Source organism: Mixophyes fleayi, chromosome 4 (genome assembly GCF_038048845.1).
Source record: "Mixophyes fleayi isolate aMixFle1 chromosome 4, aMixFle1.hap1, whole genome shotgun sequence".
Taxonomy (NCBI): domain Eukaryota; kingdom Metazoa; phylum Chordata; class Amphibia; order Anura; family Limnodynastidae; genus Mixophyes; species Mixophyes fleayi.
Window position 1 is genome coordinate 284,207,000 of NC_134405.1, and position 15,468 is coordinate 284,222,467.

The window sequence follows — 15,468 nt, forward strand, 5'->3', positions numbered from 1 at the left end:
AATAAGAAACCAATACCTACAACCACTCCACCTTGAACAAGCACAATCTCGTCTAATCTTGAAAGATAAGCAGCTTCGTGCCTAGTTAGTACTTTGATGGGAGACCACCGGGGAATACCAGGTGCTGTAGGCCTTTTTTTTTTCTCTCTTGTTCCGGCTTCCTTCAATGCTGGTTTTGGGATGTATAAGAGATGTAGGTCAATAGGAAACCAATACCTATAGCCACTCCACCCTGAACAAGCCCAATCTCATCTGATCTTGGAAGCTAAGCAGGGCCAGGCCTGGTTAGTACTTGGATGGGAGACCACCTGGGAATACCAGGTGCTGTAGGCCTTTTTTTTTTCTCTCTTGTTCCGGCTTCCTTCAATGCTGGTTTTGAGATGTATAAGAGATGTAGTTCATTAGGATTCCAATACCTACAGCCACACCACCCTGAATAAACCCAATCTCATCTGATCTTGGAAGCTAAGCAGGGCTTGGCCTGGTTATTATTTGGATAGGAGACCACCTGGGAATACAAGGTGCTGTAGGCCTTTTTTTGTTCTCTCTTGTTCCGGCTTCCTTCAATGCTTGTTTTTAGATGTATAAGAGATGTAGGTCAATAAGAAACCAATTCCTACAGCCACACCACCCTGAACAAGCCCAATCTCGTCTGATCTTGGAAGCTAAGCAGGGCCAGGCCTAGTTAGTACTTGGATGCGAGACCACCAGGGAATACAAGGTGCTGTAGGCCTTTTTTTTTCTGTCTTGTTCCGGCTTCCTTCAATGCTGGTTTTGAGATGTATAAGAGATGTAGGTCAATAGAAAACAATACCTACAGCCACACCACCCTGAACAAGCCCAATCTTGTCTGATCTTGGAAGCTAAGCAGGGCCAGGCCTGGTTAGTACTTGGATGGGAGACCACCTGGGAATACCAGGTGCTGTATTCCTTTTTTATTTTATCTCTCTTGTTCCGGCTTCCTTCAATGCTGGTTTTCAGATGTATAAGAGATGTAGGTCATTAAGAAACCAATACCTACAGCCACACCACCCTGAACAAGCCTAATCTCGTCTGATCTTGGTAGCTAAGCAGGGCTGTACCTGGTTAGTACTTGGATGGGAGACGACCTGGGAATACCAGGTGCTCTAGGCCTTTATTTTTTTCTCTCTTGTTCCGGCTTCCTTCAATGCTGGTTTTGAGATGTATAAGAGATGTAGGTCAATAGGAAACCAACACCTGCAGCCGCACCACCCTGAACAAGCCTGATCTTGGAAGCTAAGCAGGGCCGGGCCTGGTTAGTATTTAAGTGGGAGACCACCTGGGAATACCAGGTGCTGTAGGCTTTTTTTTTTTCTCTCTTGTTCCGGCTTCCTTCAATGCTGGTTTTTAGATGTATAAGAGATGTAGGTCAATAAGAAAACAATACCTACAGCCACAGCACCCTGAACAAGCCCAATCTCGTCTGATCTTGGAAGCTAAGCAGGGCCAGGCCTGGTTAGTACTTGGATGGGAGACCACCTGGGAATACCAGGTGCTGTAGGCCTTTTTTTTTTCTCTCTTGTTCCAGCTTCCTTCAATGCTGGTTTTGAGATGTATAAGAGATGTAGTTCATTAGGAATCAAATACCTACAGCCACACCACCCTGAACAAACCCAATCTCATCTGATCTTGGAAGCTAAGCAGGGCTTGACCTGGTTAGTGCTTGGATGGGAGACCACATGGGAATACAAGGTGCTGTAGGCTTTTTTTTTCTCTCTCTTGTTCCGGCTTCCTTCAATGCTGGTTTTGAGATCTATAAGAGATGTAGGTCAGTAGGAGACCAATATCTACAGCCACACCACCCTGAACAAGCCTAATTTCGTCTGATCTTGGAAGCTAAGCAATTGGGAATACCAGGTGCTGTAAGCCTTTTTTTTTTCTCTCTTGTTCTGGCTTCCTTCAATGCTGGTTTTAAGATATATAAGAGATGTAGGTCAGTAGGAAACCAATATCTACAGCTGCTCCACCCTGAACAAGCACAATCTCATCTGATCTTGTAAGCTAAGCAGGGCCGAGCCTGGTTACTGCTTGGATGGGAGACCACCTGGGAATACCAGGTGCTGTAAGCCTATTTTTTTTCTCTCTTGTTCTGGCTTCCTTCAATGCTGGTTTTGAGATTATAGGAGATGTAGGTCAAAAAGAAACAAATACATACAGTTACACCACCCTGAACAAGCTCAATCTCGTCTGATCTTGTAAACTAAGCATAGCCGGCCCTGGTTAGTACTTGGATGGGAGACCACCTGGGAATACCAGGTGCTGTATTCTTTTTTTTTTCTCTCTTTACCGGCTTCCTTCAATGCTGGTTTTGAGATGTATAAGATATGTAGGTCAATAGGAAACCAATACCTACAGCCACACCGCCCTGAACGAGCCTGATCTTGGAAGCTAAGCAGGGCCGGGCCTGGTTAGTACTTGGATGGGAGACCACCTGGGAATACCAGGTGCTGTAGGCCTTTTTTTTTTTCTCTCTTGTTCCGGCTTCCTTCAATGCTGGTTTTGAGATGTATAAGAGATGTAGGTCAATAGACAAACAATACCTACAGCCACACAACCCAGAACAAGCCCAATCTCGTCTGATCTTGGAAGCTAAGCAGGGCCGGACCTGGTTAGTACTTGGATGGAAGACCACCTGGGAATACAAGGTGCTGTAGACCTTTTTTTTTTCTCTCTTGTTCCGGCTTCCTTCAATGCTGGTTTTCAGATGTATAAGAGTTATAGGTCATTAAGAAACCAATACCTACAGCCACACCACCCTGAAAAAGCCCAATCTCGTCTGATCTTGGAAGCTAAGCAGGGCCGGACCTGGTTAGTACTTGGATGGGAGACCACCTGGGAATACCAGGTGCTCTAGGCCTTTTCTTTTTCTCTCTTGTTCCGGCTTCCTTCAATGCTGGTTTTGAGATGTATAAGAGATGTAGGTCAATAGGAAATTAACACCTACAGCCACACCACTCTGAACAAGCCTAATCTCATCTGATCTTGGAAGCTAAGCAATTGGGAATACCAGGTGCTGTAGGCCTTTTTTTTTCTCTCTTGTTCCCGCTTCCTTCAATGCTGGTTTTGAGATGTATAAGAGATGTAGGTCATTAAGAGAGCCATACCTACAACCACACCACGCTGAACAAGCCCAATTTCAGCTGATCTTGGTAGCTAAGCAGGGCTGGGCCTGGTTAGTACTTGGATGGAAGACCACCTGGGAATACCAGGTGCTGTAGGCCTTTTTTTTTTATCTCTTATTCCAGCTTACTTCAATGCTGGTTTTGAGATGTATAAGAGATGTAGGTCGTTAGGAAACCAATACCTACAGCCACACCACCCTGAACAAGCCCAATCTCATCTGATCTTGGAAGCTAAGCAGCACCAGGCCTGGTTAGTACTTGGATGGGAGACCACCTGGGAATACCAGGTGCTGTAGGCTTTTTTTTTTCTCTTTTGTTCCGGCTTCCTTCAATGCTGGTTTTGAGATGTATAAGAGATGTAGGTCAATAGGAAACCAATACCTACAGCCACACCACCCTGAAAAAAACTCAGTCTTGTCTGATCTTGGAAGCTAAGCAGGGCCGGTCCTGGTTAGTACTTGGATGGGAGACCACCTCGGAATACCAGGTGCTGTAGGCCATTTTTTTTTTCTCTCTTGTGCCGGCTTCGTTCAATGCTGGTTTTGAGATGTATAAGAGATGTAGGTCAATAGGAAAACAATACCTACAGCCACACCACCCTGAACAAGCCCAATCTCGTCTGATCTTGTAAGCTAAGCCGGGCCGGACCTGGTTAGTAGTTGGATGGGAGACCACCTGGGAATACAAGGGGCTGTAGGCCTTTTTTTTTTCTCTCTTGTTCCGGCTTCCTTCAATGCTGGTTTTCAGATGTATAAGAGATGTAGGTCATTAGGACACCAATACCTACAGCCACACCACCCTGAAAAAGCCCAATCTCGTCTGATCTTGGAAGCTAAACAGGGCCGGACCTGGTTAGTACTTGGATGGGACACCACCTGGGAATACAAGGTGCTGTAGGCCTTTTTTTTTTCTCTCTTGTTCCGGCTTCCTTCAATGCTGGTTTTGAGATGTATAAGAGATGTAGGTCAATAGGAAAACAATACCTACAGCCACACCACCCTGAACAAGCCCAATCTCGTCTGATCTTGGAAGCTAAGCCGGGCCGGACCTGGTTAGTACTTGGATGGGAGACCACTTGGGAATACAAGGGGCTGTAGGCCTTTTTTTTTTCTCTCTTGTTCCGGCTTCCTTCAATGCTGGTTTTCAGATGTATAAGAGATGTAGGTCATTAGGACACCAATACCTACAGCCACACCACCCTGAAAAAGCCCAATCTCGTCTGATCTTGGAATCTAAACAAGGCCGGACCTGGTTAGTACTTGGATGGGACACCACCTGGGAATACAAGGTGCTGTAGGCCTTTTTTTTTACTCTCTTGTTCCGGCTTCCTTCAATGCTGGTTTTCATATGTATAAGAGATGTAGGTCATTAGGAAACCAATACCTACAGCCACACCACCATGAAAAACCCCAATCTTGTCTGATCTTGGAAGCTAAGCAGGGCCAGACCTGGTTAGTACTTGGATGGGACACCACCTGGGAATACCAGGTGCTGTAGGCCTTTTCTTTTTCTCTCTCGTTCCGGCTTCCTTCAATGCTGGTTTTGAGATGTATAAGAGATGTAGGTCAATAGGAAATCAATACCTACAGCCACACCACCCTGAACAAGCCCGATCTCGTCTGATCTTGGAAGGTAAGCAGGGCCAGGCCTTGTTAGTACTTGGATGGGAGACCACCTGGGAATACCAGATGTTGTAGGCCTTTTTTTTTTATCTCTCTTGTCCGGCTTCCTTCAATGCTGGTTTTGAGATGTATAAGAGATGTAGGTTATTAGGAAACCAATACCTACAGCCACACCACCCTGAACAAGCCCAATCTCGTCTGATCTTGGCATCTAAGCAGGGTCAGGCATGGTTAGTACTTGAATGGGAGACCACCTGGGAATACCAGGTGCTGTAGGCCTTTTTTTTTTCTCTCTTGTTCTGGCTTCCTTCAATGCTGGTTTTGAGATGTATAAGAGATGTAGGTCAGTAGGAAACCAATACCTACAGCCACACCACCCTGAACAAGCCTAATCTCGTCTGATCTTGGAAGCTAAGCAATTAGGAATACCAGGTGCTGAAGGCCTTTTTTTTTCTCTCTTGTTCTGGCTTCCTTCATTGCTGGTTTTGAGATGTATAAGTGATGTAGGTCAGTAGGAAACCAATACCTACAGCCACACCACCCTGAACAAGCCTAATCTCAGCTGATCTTGGAAGCTAAACAGGGCAAGACCTGGTTAGTACTTGGATGGCAGACTACCTGGGAATACCAGGTGCTGTAGGCCTTTTTTTTTTTTCTCTTGTTCCGGCTTCCTTCAATGCTGGTTTTGAGATGTATAAGAGATGTAGGTCATTAAGAAAGCAATACCTACAGCCACACCACCCTGAACAAACACAATCTTGTCTGATCTTGGAAGCTAAGCAGGGCGGGGCCTGGTTAGTTCTTGGATGCGAGACCACCTGGGAATACCAGGTGCTGTAGGCCTTTTTTTTTTCTTTCTCTCTTGTTCCGGCTTCCTTCAATGCTGGTTTTCATATGTATAAGAGATGTAGTTCATTAGAAAACCAATACCTACAGCCACACCACCCTGAACAAGCCCATTCTTGTCTGATCTTGGAACCTAAGCAGGGCCGGGCCTGGTTAGTACTTGGATGGGAGACCACCTGGGAATACCAGGTGCTGTAGGCTTTTTTTTTTTTTCTCTTGTTCCGGCTTCCTTCAATGCTGGTTTTGAGATGTATAAGAGATGTAGGTCATTAGGAAACAAATATCTACAGCCCTTCCACCCTGAACAAGCACAATCTCATCTGATCTTGTAAGCTAAGCAGAGGCGGGCCTGGTTTGTACTTGGATGGGAGACCACCTGGGAATACCAGGTGCTGTAGGCCTTTTTTTTTTCTCTCTTGTTCCGGCTTCCTTCAATGCTGGTTTTGAGATTATAGAAGATGTAGGTCAAAAACAAACAAATAACTACAGTCACACCACCCTGAACAAGCTCAATCTCGTCTGATCTTGGAAGCTAAGAAGGGACGGGCCTGGTTAGTACTTGAATGGGAGACCACCTGGGAATACCAGGTGCTGTAGGCCTTTTTCTTATTCTCTCTTGTTCCGGCTTCCTTCAATGCTGGTTTTGAGATGTATAAGAGATATAGGTCAATAAGAAATCAATACCTACAACCAAACCACCCTGAATACCAGGTGCTGTAGGCCTTTTTTTTTCTCTCTTGTTCTGGCTTCCTTCAATGCTGGTTTTGAGATGTATAAGAGATGTAGGTCAGTAGGAAACCAATATCTACAGCCACACCACCCTGAACAAGCCTAATCTCGTCTGATCTTGGAAGCTAAGCAATTGGGAATACCAGGTGCTGTAGGCCTTTTTTTTTCTCTCTTGTTCCGGCTTCCTTCAATGCTGGTTTTGAGATGTATAAGAGATGTAGGTCAATAGGAAAACAATACCTACAGCCACACCACCCTGAACAAGCCCAATCTCATCTGAACTTTTAAGCTAAGCAGGGCCGGGCCTGGTTAGTACTTGGATGGGAGACCACCTGGGAATACAAGGTGCTGTAGGCCTTTTTTTTCTCTCCTGTTCTGGCTTCTTTTAATGCTGGTTTTCAGATGTATAAGAGATGTAGGTCATTAGGAAACCAATACCTACAGCCACACCACCCTGAAAAAGCCCAAGCTCATCTGATCTTGGAAGCTAAGCAGGGCCAGACCTGGTTAGTACTTGGATGGGAGACCACCTGGGAATACCAGGTGCTGTAGGCTTTTTTTTTTCTCTCTTGTTCCGGCTTCCTTCAATGCTGGTTTTGAGATGTATAAGAGATGTAGGTCAGTAGAAAACCAACACCTACAGCCACACCACCCTGAACAAGCCTAATATCGTCTGATCTTGGAAGCTAAGCAGCGTCGGACCTGGTTAGTACTTGGATGGCAGACCACCTGGGTATACCAGGTGCTGTAGGCTTTTTTTTTTTTTCTCTTGTTCCGGCTTCCTTCAATGCTGGTTTTGAGATGTATAAGAGATGTAGGTCATTAGGAAACAAATATCTACAGCCCTTCCACCCTGAACAAGCACAATCTCATCTGATCTTGTAAGCTAAGCAGAGGCGGGCCTGGTTAGTACTTGGATGGGAGACCACCTGGGAATACCAGGTGCTGTAGGCCTTTTTTTTTCTCTCTTGTTCCGGCTTCCTTCAATGCTGGTTTTGAGATTATAGAAGATGTAGGTCAAAAAGAAACAAATAACTACAGTCACACCACCCTGAACAAGCTCAATCTCGTCTGATCTTGGAAGCTAAGAAGGGACGGGCCTGGTTAGTACTTGAATGGGAGACCACCTGGGAATACCAGGTGCTGTAGGCCTTTTTTTTTTCTCTCTTGTTCTGGCTTCCTTCAATGCTGGTTTTGAGATGTATAAGAGATGTAGGTCAATAAGAAATCAATACCTACAGCCAAACCACCATGGGAGACCACCTGGGAATAGCAGGTGCTGTAGGCCTTTTTCTTATTCTCTCTTGTTCCGGCTTCCTTCAATGCTGGTTTTGAGATGTATAAGAGATATAGGTCAATAAGAAATCAATACCTACAACCAAACCACCCTGAATACCAGGTGCTGTAGGCCTTTTTTTTTCTCTCTTGTTCTGGCTTCCTTCAATGCTGGTTTTGAGATGTATAAGATATGTAGGTCAGTAGGAAACCAATATCTACAGCCACACCACCCTAAACAAGCCTAATCTCGTCTGATCTTGGAAGCTAAGCAATTGGGAATACCAGGTGCTGTAGGCATTTTTTTTTCTCTCTTGTTCCGGCTTCCTTCAATGCTGGTTTTGAGATGTATAAGAGATGTAGGTCATTAAGAGGGCCATACCTACAACCACACCACCCTGAACAAGCCCAATTTCAGCTGATCTTGGTAGCTAAGCAGGGCTGGGCCTGGTTAGTACTTGGATGGAAGACCACCTGGGAATACCAGGTGCTGTAGGACTTTTTTTTTTCTCTCTTATTCCAGCTTACTTCAATGCTGGTTTTGAGATGTATAAGAGATGTAGGTCATTAGAAAACCAATACCTACAGCCACACCACCCTGAACAAGCCCAATCTCATCTGATCTTGGAAGCTAAGCAGCGCCAGGCCTGGTTAGTACTTGGATGGGAGACCACCTGGGAATACCAGGTGCTGTAGGCTTTTTTTTTTTCTCTTTTGTTCCGGCTTCCTTCAATGCTGGTTTTGAGATGTATAAGAGATGTAGGTCAATAGGAAACCAATACCTACAGCCACACCACCCTGAAAAAAACTCAATCTTGTCTGATCTTGGAAGCTAAGCAGGGCCGGTCCTGGTTAGTACTTGGATGGGAGACCACCTCGGAATACCAGGTGCTGTAGGCCATTTTTTTTTTCTCTCTTGTTCCGGCTTCGTTCAATGCTGGTTTTGAGATGTATAAGAGATGTAGGTCAATAGGAAAACAATACCTACAGCCACACCACCCTGAACAAGCCCAATCTCGTCTGATCTTGGAAGCTAAGCCGGGCCGGACCTGGATAGTACTTGGATGGGAGACCACGTGGGAATACAAGGGGCTGTAGGCTGTTTTTTTTTCTCTCTTGTTCCGGCTTCCTTCAATGCTGGTTTTCAGATGTATAAGAGATGTAGGTCATTAGGACACCAATACCTACAGCCAAACCACCCTGAAAAAGCCCAATCTCATCTGGTCTTGGAAGCTAAACAGGGCCGGACCTGTTTAGTACTTGGATGGGAGACCACCTGGGAATACAAGGTGCTGTAGGCCTTTTTTTTTTGTCTCTTGTTCCGGCTTCCTTCAATGCTGGTTTTCATATGTATAAGAGATGTAGGTCATTAGGAAACCAATACCTACAGCCACACCACACTGAAAAAGCCCAATCTCGTCTGATCTTGGAAGCTAAGCAGGGCCGGACCAGATTAGTACTTGGATGGGACACCACCTGGGAATACCAGGTGCTGTAGGGCTTTTCTTTTTCTCTCTCGTTCCGGCTTCCTTCAATGCTGGTTTTGAGATGTATAAGAGATGTAGGTCAATAGAAAATCAATACCTACAGCCACACCAGCCTGAACAAGCCCGATCTCATCTGACCTTGGAAGGTAAGCAGGGCCAGGCCTTGTTAGTACTTGGATGGGAGACCACCTGGGAATACCAGATGTTGTAGGCCTTTTTTTTTTTATCTCTCTTGTCCGGCTTCCTTCAATGCTGGTTTTGAGATGTATAAGAGATGTAGGTTATTAGGAAACCAATACCTACAGCCACACCACCCTGAACAAGCCCAATCTTGTCTGATCTTGGAATCTAAGAAGGGTCAGGCATGGTTAGTACTTGAATGGGAGACCACCTGGGAATACCAGGTGCTGTAGGCCTTTTTTTTTTCTCTCTTGTTCTGGCTTCCTTCAATGCTGGTTTTGAGATGTATAAGAGATGTAGGTCAGTAGGAAACCAATACCTACAGCCACACCACCCTGAACAAGCCTAATCTCGTCTGATCTTGGAAGCTAAGCAATTAGGAATACCAGGTGCTGAAGGCCTTTTTTTTTCTCTCTTATTCTGGCTTCCTTCAATGCTGGTTTTGAGATGTATAAGTGATGTAGGTCAGTAGGAAACCAATACCTACAGCCACACCACCCTGAACAAGCCTAATCTCAGCTGATCTTGGAAGCTAAACAGGGCCGGACCTGGTTAGTACTTGGATGGCAGACTACCTGGGAATACCAGGTGCTGTAGGCCTTTTTTTTTTTCTCTTGTTCCGGCTTCCTTCAATGCTGGTTTTGAGATGTATAAGAGATGTAGGTCATTTGGAATCCAATATCTACAGCCACTCCACCCTGAACAAGCACAATCTCATCTGATCTTGGACGCTAAGCAGGGCTGGGCCTGGTTAGTACTTGGATGGGAGACCACCTGGGAATACCAGGTGCTGTAGGCCTTTTTTTTCTCTCTTGTTCCGGCTTCCTTCAATGCTGGTTTTCAGATGTATAAGAGATGTAGGTCATTAGGAAAGCAATACCTACAGCCACACCACCCTGAACAAACACAATCTCGTCTGATCTTGGAAGCTAAGCAGGGCGGGGCCTGGTTAGTTCTTGGATGCGAGACCACCTGGGAATACCAGGTGCTGTAGGCCTTTTCTTTCTCTCTTGTTCCGGCTTCCTTCAATGCTGGTTTTGAGATGTATAAGAGATGTAGTTCATTAGAAAACCAATACCTACAGCCACACCACCCTGAACAAGCCCATTCTTGTCTGATCTTGGAACCTAAGCAGGGCCAGGCCTGGTTAGTACTTGGATGGGAGACCACCTGGGAATACCAGGTGCTGTAGGCCTTTTTTTTCTCTCTTGTTCCGGCTTCCTTCAATGCTGGTTTTGAGATGTATAAGAGATGTAGGTCAATAGGAAAACAATACCTACAGCCACACCACCCTGAACAAGCCCAATCTCGTCTGAACGTTTAAGCTAAGCTGGGCCGGGCCTGGTTAGTACTTGGATGGGAGACCACCTGGGAATACAAGGTGCTGTAGGCCTTTTTTTTTCTCTCCTGTTCTGGCTTCTTTTAATGCTGGTTTTCAGATGTATAAGAGATGTAGGTCATTAGGAAACCAATACCTACAGCCACACCACCCTGAAAAAGCCCAATCTCATCTGATCTTGGAAGCTAAGCAGGGCCAGACCTGGTTAGTACTTGGATGGGAGACCACCTGGGAATACCAGGTGCTGTAGGCTTTTTTTTTTCTCTCTTGTTCCGGCTTCCTTCAATGCTGGTTTTGAGATGTACAAGAGATGTAGGTCAGTAGGAAACCAACACCTACAGCCACACCACCCTGAACAAGCCTACTCTCGTCTGAACTTTGAAGCTAAGCAGGGCCGGACCTGGTTAGTACTTGGATGGCAGACCACCTGGGTATACCAGGTGCTGTAGGCTTTTTTTTTTTTCTCTTGTTCCGTTTCCTTCAATGCTGGTTTTGAGATGTATAAGAGATGTAGGTCATTAAGAAACAAATATCTACAGCCCCTCCACCCTGAACAATCACAATCTCATCTGATCTTGTAAGCTAAGCAGAGGCGGGCCTGGTTAGTACTTGGATGGGAGACCACCTGGGAATAACAGGTGCTGTAGGCCTTTTTTTTTCTCTCTTGTTCCGGCTTCCTTCAATGCTGGTTTTGAGATTATAGAAGATGTAGGTCAAAAAGTAACAAATAACTACAGTCACACCACCCTGAACAAGCTCAATCTCATCTGATCTTGGAAGCTAAGAAGGGCCAGGCCTGGTTAGTACTTGAATGGGAGACCACCTCGGAATACCAGGTGCTGTAGGCCTTTTTTTTTTCTCTCTTGTTCCAGCTTCCTTCAATGCTGGTTTTGAGATGTATAAGAGATGTAGGTCAATTGGAAACCAATACCTACAGCCACACCACCCTGAAAAAGCCCAATCTCGTCTGATCTTGGAAGCTAAGCAGGACCGGGTCTGCTTAGTACTTGGATGGGAGACCACCTCGGAATACCAGGTTCTGTAGGCCTTTTTTTTTTTCTCTCTTGTTCCGGGTTCGTTCAATGCTGGTTTTAAGATGTATAAGAGATGTAGGTCAATAGGAAAACAATACCTACAGCCACACCACCCTGAACAAGCCCAATCTCGTCTGATCTTGGAAGCTAAGCAGAGGCGGGCCTGGTTAGTACTTGGATGGGAGACCACCTGGGAATAACAGGTGCTGTAGGCCTTTTTTTTTCTCTCTTGTTCCGGCTTCCTTCAATGCTGGTTTTGAGATTATAGAAGATGTAGGTCAAAAAGAAACAAAGAACTACAGTCACACCACCCTGAACAAGCTCAATCTCATCTGATCTTGGAAGCTAAGAAGGGCCAGGCCTGGTTAGTACTTGAATGGGAGACCACCTCGGAATACCAGGTGCTGTAGGCCTTTTTTTTTTCTCTCTTGTTCTGGCTTCCTTCAATGCTGGTTTTGAGATGTATAAGAGATGTAGATCAATAAGAAATCAATACCTACAGCCAAACCACCATGGGAGACCACCTGGGAATACCAGGTGCTGTAGGACTTTTTCTTTTTCTCTCTTGTTCCGGCTTCCTTCAATGCTGGTTTTGAGATGTATAAGAGATGTAGGTCAATAAGAAATCAATACCTACAGCCAAATCACCCTGAATACCAGGTGCTGTAGGCCTTTTTTTTCTCTCTTGTTCTGGCTTCCTTCAATGCTGGTTTTGAGATGTATAAGAGATGTAGGTCAGTAGGAAACCAATATCTACAGCCACACCACCCTGAACAAGTCTAATCTCATCAGATCTTGGAAGCTAAGCAATTGGGAATACCAGGTGCTGTAGGCCTTTTTTTTTCTCTCTTGTTCCGGCTTCCTTCAATGCTGGTTTTGAGATGTATAAGAGAAGTAGGTCATTAAGAAAGCAATACCTACAGCCACACCACCCTGAACAAGGCCAATTTCAGCTGATCTTGGTAGCTAAGCAGGGCTGGGCCTGGTTAGTACTTGGATGGGAGACCACCTGGGAATACCAGGTGCTGTAGGCCATTATTTTTTTCTCTCTTGTTCCAGCTTCCTTCAATGCTGGTTTTGAGATGTATAAGAGATGTAGGTCATTAGGAAACCTATAACTACAGCCACACCACCCTGAAAAAGTCCAATCTCATCTGATCTTGGAAGCTAAGCAGGGTCAGGCCTGGTTAGTACTTGGATGGGAGACCACCTGGAAATACCGGGTGCTGTTGGCGTTTTTTTTTCTCTTTTGTTCCGGCTTCCTTCAATGCTGGTTTTGAGATGTATAAGAGATGTAGGTCAATTGGAAACCAATACCTACAGCCACACCACCCTGAAAAAGCCCAATCTCGTCTGATCTTGGAAGCTAAGCAGGGCCGGGCCTGGTTAGTACTTGGATGGGAGACCACCTCGGAATACCAGGTGCTGTAGGCCTTTTTTTTTTTCTCTCTTGTTCCGGGTTCGTTCAATGCTGGTTTTGAGATGTATAAGAGATGTAGGTCAATAGGAAAACAATACCTACAGCCACACCACCCTGAAAAAGTCCGATCTTGGAAGCTAAGCAGGGCCGGACCTGGTTAGTACTTGGATGGGAGACCACCTGGGAATACCAGGTGCTGTAGGCCTTTTTTTTTCTCTCTTGTTCTGGCTTCCTTCAATGCTGGTTTTGAGATGTATAAGAGATGTAGGTCAGTAGGAAACCAATATCTACAGCCACACCACCCTGAACAAGTCTAATCTCGTCTGATCTTGGAAGCTAAGCAATTGGGAATACCAGGTGCTGTAGGCCTTTTTTTTTCTCTCTTGTTCCGGCTTCCTTCAATGCTAGTTTTGAGATGTATAAGAGATGTAGGTCATTAGGAAACCAATACCTACAGCCGCACCACCCTGAACAAGCCAAATCTCATCTGATCTTGAAAGCTAAGCAGGGCCGGGCCTGGTTAGTACTTGGATGGGAGACCCCCTGGGAATACCAGGTGCTGTAGGCCTTTTTTTTTCTCTTTTGTTCCGGCTTCCTTCAATGCTGGTTTTGAGATGTATAAAAGATGTAGGTCAATAGGAAACTAATACCTACAGCCACACCACCCTGAAAAAGCCCAATTTCAGCTGATCTTGGTAGCTAAACAGGGCTGGGCCTGGTTAGTACTTGGATGGGAGACCACCTGGGAATCCCAGGTGCTGTAGGCCTTTTTTTTTCTCTTTTGTTCCGGCTTCCTTCAATGCTGGTTTTCAGATGTATAAGAGATGTAGGTCATTAGGAAACCAATACCTACAGCCACACCACCCTGAAAAAGTCCAATCTTGTCTGATCTTGGAAGCTAAGCAGGGCCAGACCTGGTTAGTACTTGGTTGGGAGACCACCTGGGAATACAAGGTGCTGTAGGCCTTATTTTTTTCTCTCTTGTTCCGGCTTCTTTCAATGCTGGTTTTGAGATGTATAAGAGATGTAGGTCAATAAGAAAACTATACCTACAGCCACACCACCCTGAACAAGCCCAATCTCATCTGATCTTGGAAGCTAAGCAGGGCCGCACCTGGTTAGTACTTGGATGGGAGACCACCTGGGAATAGAAGGTGCTGTAGGCCTTTTTTTTTTCTCTCTTGTTCCGGCTTCCTTCGATGCTGGTTTTCAGATGTATAAGAGATGTAGGTCATTAGGAAACCAATACCTACAGCTATAACACCCTGAAAAAGTCCAATCTTGTCTGATCTTGGAAGCTAAGCAGGGCCGGACCTGGTTAATACTTGGATGGGACACCACCTGGCAATACCAGGTGCTGTAGGCCTTTTCTTTTTCTCTCTTGTTCCGGCTTCCTTCAATGCTGGTTTTGAGATGTATAAGAGATGTAGGTCAATAGGGAATCAATACCTACAGCCACACCACCCTGAACAAGCCTAATCTCGGCTGATCTAGGAAGCTAAGCAGCGCCAGGCCTGATTAGTACTTGGATGGCAGACTACCTGGGAATACCAGGTGCTGTAGGCTTTTTTTTTTTTTTCTCTTGTTCCGGCTTCCTTCAATGCTGGTTTTGAGATGTATAAGAGATGCAGGTCATTTGGAATTCCATATCTACAGCCACTCCACCCTGAACAAGCACAATCTCATCAGATCTTGGAAGCTAAGCAGGGCTGGGCCTGGTTAGTAATTGGATGGGAGACCACCTGGGAATACCAGGTGCTGTAGGCCTTTTTTTTTTTCTCTCTTGTTCTGGCTTCCTTCAATGCTGGTTTTGAGATGTATAAGAGATGTAGGTCAGTAGGAAACCAATATCTACAGCCACACCACCCTGAACAAGCCTAATCTCGTCTGATCTTGGAAGCTAAGCAATTGGGAATACCAGGTGCTGTAGGCCTTTTTTTTTCTCTCTTGTTCTGGCTTCCTTCAATGCTGGTTTTGAGATGTATGAGAAAAGTAGGTCAGTAGGAAGCCATCACCTACAGCCACACCACCCTGAACAAGCCTAATCTCGTCTGGTCTTGGAAGCTAAGCAGGGCCGGACCTGGTTAGTACTTGGATGGCAGACCACCTGGGTATACCAGGTGCTGTAGGCTTTTTTTTTTTTTTTCTCTTTTTCCGGCTTCCTTCAATGCTGGTTTTGAGATGTATAAGAGATGTAGGTCATTAGGAAACAAATATCTATAGCCACTCCACCCTGAACAAGCACAATCTTGTCTGATCTTGTAAGCTAAGCAGGGCCGGGCCTGGTTAGTACTTGGATGGGAGACCACCTTGGAATACCAGGTGCTGTAGGCCTTTTGTTTTCTCTCTTGTTCCGGCTTCCTTCAATGCTGGTTTTGAGATTATAGGAGATG

At 45.5% G+C, this 15,468-nt stretch overlaps 4 non-coding genes and 61 pseudogenes across 4 annotated transcripts; all 65 read left to right on the plus strand.

The window, feature by feature from the left end:
- The first annotated feature begins 214 nt into the window (after window positions 1-214).
- Window positions 215-333, plus strand: LOC142153387 (5S ribosomal RNA). Its single transcript, XR_012691521.1, has one exon. It is a non-coding gene; the product is annotated as a 5S ribosomal RNA (ribosomal RNA).
- An 81-nt stretch (window positions 334-414) lies between these two features.
- Window positions 415-533, plus strand: LOC142154763 (5S ribosomal RNA; annotated as a pseudogene).
- Window positions 534-614: 81 nt separating this feature from the next.
- Window positions 615-733, plus strand: LOC142154779 (5S ribosomal RNA; annotated as a pseudogene).
- A 79-nt stretch (window positions 734-812) lies between these two features.
- LOC142154253 (5S ribosomal RNA) lies at window positions 813-931 on the plus strand (annotated as a pseudogene).
- An 84-nt stretch (window positions 932-1,015) lies between these two features.
- On the plus strand, window positions 1,016-1,134 carry LOC142155133 (5S ribosomal RNA; annotated as a pseudogene).
- Window positions 1,135-1,406: 272 nt separating this feature from the next.
- Window positions 1,407-1,525, plus strand: LOC142153698 (5S ribosomal RNA; annotated as a pseudogene).
- An 81-nt stretch (window positions 1,526-1,606) lies between these two features.
- Window positions 1,607-1,725, plus strand: LOC142154394 (5S ribosomal RNA; annotated as a pseudogene).
- A 246-nt stretch (window positions 1,726-1,971) lies between these two features.
- On the plus strand, window positions 1,972-2,090 carry LOC142155343 (5S ribosomal RNA; annotated as a pseudogene).
- Window positions 2,091-2,170: 80 nt separating this feature from the next.
- LOC142155116 (5S ribosomal RNA) lies at window positions 2,171-2,289 on the plus strand (annotated as a pseudogene).
- A 79-nt stretch (window positions 2,290-2,368) lies between these two features.
- On the plus strand, window positions 2,369-2,477 carry LOC142154808 (5S ribosomal RNA; annotated as a pseudogene).
- Window positions 2,478-2,559: 82 nt separating this feature from the next.
- On the plus strand, window positions 2,560-2,678 carry LOC142155167 (5S ribosomal RNA; annotated as a pseudogene).
- Window positions 2,679-2,759: 81 nt separating this feature from the next.
- Window positions 2,760-2,878, plus strand: LOC142153379 (5S ribosomal RNA). The gene has a single exon (XR_012691513.1). It is a non-coding gene; the product is annotated as a 5S ribosomal RNA (ribosomal RNA).
- A 245-nt stretch (window positions 2,879-3,123) lies between these two features.
- On the plus strand, window positions 3,124-3,242 carry LOC142154591 (5S ribosomal RNA; annotated as a pseudogene).
- Window positions 3,243-3,323: 81 nt separating this feature from the next.
- On the plus strand, window positions 3,324-3,442 carry LOC142154060 (5S ribosomal RNA; annotated as a pseudogene).
- An 80-nt stretch (window positions 3,443-3,522) lies between these two features.
- On the plus strand, window positions 3,523-3,642 carry LOC142154602 (5S ribosomal RNA; annotated as a pseudogene).
- Window positions 3,643-3,724: 82 nt separating this feature from the next.
- Window positions 3,725-3,843, plus strand: LOC142155220 (5S ribosomal RNA; annotated as a pseudogene).
- Window positions 3,844-3,924: 81 nt separating this feature from the next.
- On the plus strand, window positions 3,925-4,043 carry LOC142153913 (5S ribosomal RNA; annotated as a pseudogene).
- An 81-nt stretch (window positions 4,044-4,124) lies between these two features.
- LOC142154620 (5S ribosomal RNA) lies at window positions 4,125-4,243 on the plus strand (annotated as a pseudogene).
- Window positions 4,244-4,324: 81 nt separating this feature from the next.
- LOC142154108 (5S ribosomal RNA) lies at window positions 4,325-4,443 on the plus strand (annotated as a pseudogene).
- Window positions 4,444-4,524: 81 nt separating this feature from the next.
- On the plus strand, window positions 4,525-4,643 carry LOC142154577 (5S ribosomal RNA; annotated as a pseudogene).
- Window positions 4,644-4,724: 81 nt separating this feature from the next.
- Window positions 4,725-4,843, plus strand: LOC142154929 (5S ribosomal RNA; annotated as a pseudogene).
- An 82-nt stretch (window positions 4,844-4,925) lies between these two features.
- Window positions 4,926-5,044, plus strand: LOC142153702 (5S ribosomal RNA; annotated as a pseudogene).
- Window positions 5,045-5,289: 245 nt separating this feature from the next.
- LOC142154936 (5S ribosomal RNA) lies at window positions 5,290-5,408 on the plus strand (annotated as a pseudogene).
- An 81-nt stretch (window positions 5,409-5,489) lies between these two features.
- Window positions 5,490-5,608, plus strand: LOC142154712 (5S ribosomal RNA; annotated as a pseudogene).
- An 85-nt stretch (window positions 5,609-5,693) lies between these two features.
- LOC142153810 (5S ribosomal RNA) lies at window positions 5,694-5,812 on the plus strand (annotated as a pseudogene).
- Window positions 5,813-5,893: 81 nt separating this feature from the next.
- LOC142154165 (5S ribosomal RNA) lies at window positions 5,894-6,012 on the plus strand (annotated as a pseudogene).
- An 80-nt stretch (window positions 6,013-6,092) lies between these two features.
- LOC142154137 (5S ribosomal RNA) lies at window positions 6,093-6,211 on the plus strand (annotated as a pseudogene).
- Window positions 6,212-6,578: 367 nt separating this feature from the next.
- LOC142154097 (5S ribosomal RNA) lies at window positions 6,579-6,697 on the plus strand (annotated as a pseudogene).
- Window positions 6,698-6,776: 79 nt separating this feature from the next.
- Window positions 6,777-6,895, plus strand: LOC142153645 (5S ribosomal RNA; annotated as a pseudogene).
- An 80-nt stretch (window positions 6,896-6,975) lies between these two features.
- Window positions 6,976-7,094, plus strand: LOC142155164 (5S ribosomal RNA; annotated as a pseudogene).
- Window positions 7,095-7,175: 81 nt separating this feature from the next.
- LOC142153862 (5S ribosomal RNA) lies at window positions 7,176-7,294 on the plus strand (annotated as a pseudogene).
- A 79-nt stretch (window positions 7,295-7,373) lies between these two features.
- On the plus strand, window positions 7,374-7,492 carry LOC142154138 (5S ribosomal RNA; annotated as a pseudogene).
- Window positions 7,493-7,995: 503 nt separating this feature from the next.
- On the plus strand, window positions 7,996-8,114 carry LOC142154275 (5S ribosomal RNA; annotated as a pseudogene).
- Window positions 8,115-8,195: 81 nt separating this feature from the next.
- LOC142153526 (5S ribosomal RNA) lies at window positions 8,196-8,314 on the plus strand (annotated as a pseudogene).
- An 81-nt stretch (window positions 8,315-8,395) lies between these two features.
- Window positions 8,396-8,515, plus strand: LOC142154331 (5S ribosomal RNA; annotated as a pseudogene).
- Window positions 8,516-8,597: 82 nt separating this feature from the next.
- On the plus strand, window positions 8,598-8,716 carry LOC142154735 (5S ribosomal RNA; annotated as a pseudogene).
- Window positions 8,717-8,797: 81 nt separating this feature from the next.
- Window positions 8,798-8,916, plus strand: LOC142153884 (5S ribosomal RNA; annotated as a pseudogene).
- Window positions 8,917-8,997: 81 nt separating this feature from the next.
- LOC142153568 (5S ribosomal RNA) lies at window positions 8,998-9,116 on the plus strand (annotated as a pseudogene).
- An 81-nt stretch (window positions 9,117-9,197) lies between these two features.
- LOC142155246 (5S ribosomal RNA) lies at window positions 9,198-9,316 on the plus strand (annotated as a pseudogene).
- Window positions 9,317-9,399: 83 nt separating this feature from the next.
- LOC142154520 (5S ribosomal RNA) lies at window positions 9,400-9,518 on the plus strand (annotated as a pseudogene).
- Window positions 9,519-9,763: 245 nt separating this feature from the next.
- LOC142154556 (5S ribosomal RNA) lies at window positions 9,764-9,882 on the plus strand (annotated as a pseudogene).
- Window positions 9,883-9,962: 80 nt separating this feature from the next.
- On the plus strand, window positions 9,963-10,081 carry LOC142153619 (5S ribosomal RNA; annotated as a pseudogene).
- Window positions 10,082-10,160: 79 nt separating this feature from the next.
- LOC142154293 (5S ribosomal RNA) lies at window positions 10,161-10,279 on the plus strand (annotated as a pseudogene).
- A 79-nt stretch (window positions 10,280-10,358) lies between these two features.
- LOC142154288 (5S ribosomal RNA) lies at window positions 10,359-10,477 on the plus strand (annotated as a pseudogene).
- Window positions 10,478-10,556: 79 nt separating this feature from the next.
- Window positions 10,557-10,675, plus strand: LOC142155049 (5S ribosomal RNA; annotated as a pseudogene).
- Window positions 10,676-10,755: 80 nt separating this feature from the next.
- LOC142155915 (5S ribosomal RNA) lies at window positions 10,756-10,874 on the plus strand. The gene has a single exon (XR_012692000.1). It is a non-coding gene; the product is annotated as a 5S ribosomal RNA (ribosomal RNA).
- Window positions 10,875-10,954: 80 nt separating this feature from the next.
- LOC142154797 (5S ribosomal RNA) lies at window positions 10,955-11,073 on the plus strand (annotated as a pseudogene).
- A 79-nt stretch (window positions 11,074-11,152) lies between these two features.
- LOC142154508 (5S ribosomal RNA) lies at window positions 11,153-11,271 on the plus strand (annotated as a pseudogene).
- Window positions 11,272-11,350: 79 nt separating this feature from the next.
- LOC142154754 (5S ribosomal RNA) lies at window positions 11,351-11,469 on the plus strand (annotated as a pseudogene).
- Window positions 11,470-11,550: 81 nt separating this feature from the next.
- On the plus strand, window positions 11,551-11,669 carry LOC142154673 (5S ribosomal RNA; annotated as a pseudogene).
- An 82-nt stretch (window positions 11,670-11,751) lies between these two features.
- On the plus strand, window positions 11,752-11,870 carry LOC142153497 (5S ribosomal RNA; annotated as a pseudogene).
- A 79-nt stretch (window positions 11,871-11,949) lies between these two features.
- Window positions 11,950-12,068, plus strand: LOC142154755 (5S ribosomal RNA; annotated as a pseudogene).
- Window positions 12,069-12,570: 502 nt separating this feature from the next.
- LOC142153982 (5S ribosomal RNA) lies at window positions 12,571-12,689 on the plus strand (annotated as a pseudogene).
- Window positions 12,690-12,771: 82 nt separating this feature from the next.
- LOC142154614 (5S ribosomal RNA) lies at window positions 12,772-12,890 on the plus strand (annotated as a pseudogene).
- An 80-nt stretch (window positions 12,891-12,970) lies between these two features.
- Window positions 12,971-13,089, plus strand: LOC142153980 (5S ribosomal RNA). Its single transcript, XR_012691587.1, has one exon. It is a non-coding gene; the product is annotated as a 5S ribosomal RNA (ribosomal RNA).
- Window positions 13,090-13,171: 82 nt separating this feature from the next.
- On the plus strand, window positions 13,172-13,280 carry LOC142155005 (5S ribosomal RNA; annotated as a pseudogene).
- Window positions 13,281-13,524: 244 nt separating this feature from the next.
- Window positions 13,525-13,643, plus strand: LOC142153683 (5S ribosomal RNA; annotated as a pseudogene).
- Window positions 13,644-13,723: 80 nt separating this feature from the next.
- LOC142153514 (5S ribosomal RNA) lies at window positions 13,724-13,842 on the plus strand (annotated as a pseudogene).
- An 80-nt stretch (window positions 13,843-13,922) lies between these two features.
- LOC142154916 (5S ribosomal RNA) lies at window positions 13,923-14,041 on the plus strand (annotated as a pseudogene).
- Window positions 14,042-14,122: 81 nt separating this feature from the next.
- Window positions 14,123-14,241, plus strand: LOC142154544 (5S ribosomal RNA; annotated as a pseudogene).
- An 81-nt stretch (window positions 14,242-14,322) lies between these two features.
- LOC142155324 (5S ribosomal RNA) lies at window positions 14,323-14,441 on the plus strand (annotated as a pseudogene).
- An 81-nt stretch (window positions 14,442-14,522) lies between these two features.
- Window positions 14,523-14,641, plus strand: LOC142155540 (5S ribosomal RNA; annotated as a pseudogene).
- Window positions 14,642-14,723: 82 nt separating this feature from the next.
- Window positions 14,724-14,842, plus strand: LOC142153868 (5S ribosomal RNA; annotated as a pseudogene).
- Window positions 14,843-15,088: 246 nt separating this feature from the next.
- Window positions 15,089-15,207, plus strand: LOC142154493 (5S ribosomal RNA; annotated as a pseudogene).
- An 83-nt stretch (window positions 15,208-15,290) lies between these two features.
- LOC142154302 (5S ribosomal RNA) lies at window positions 15,291-15,409 on the plus strand (annotated as a pseudogene).
- The last annotated feature ends 59 nt before the right edge of the window (window positions 15,410-15,468 follow it).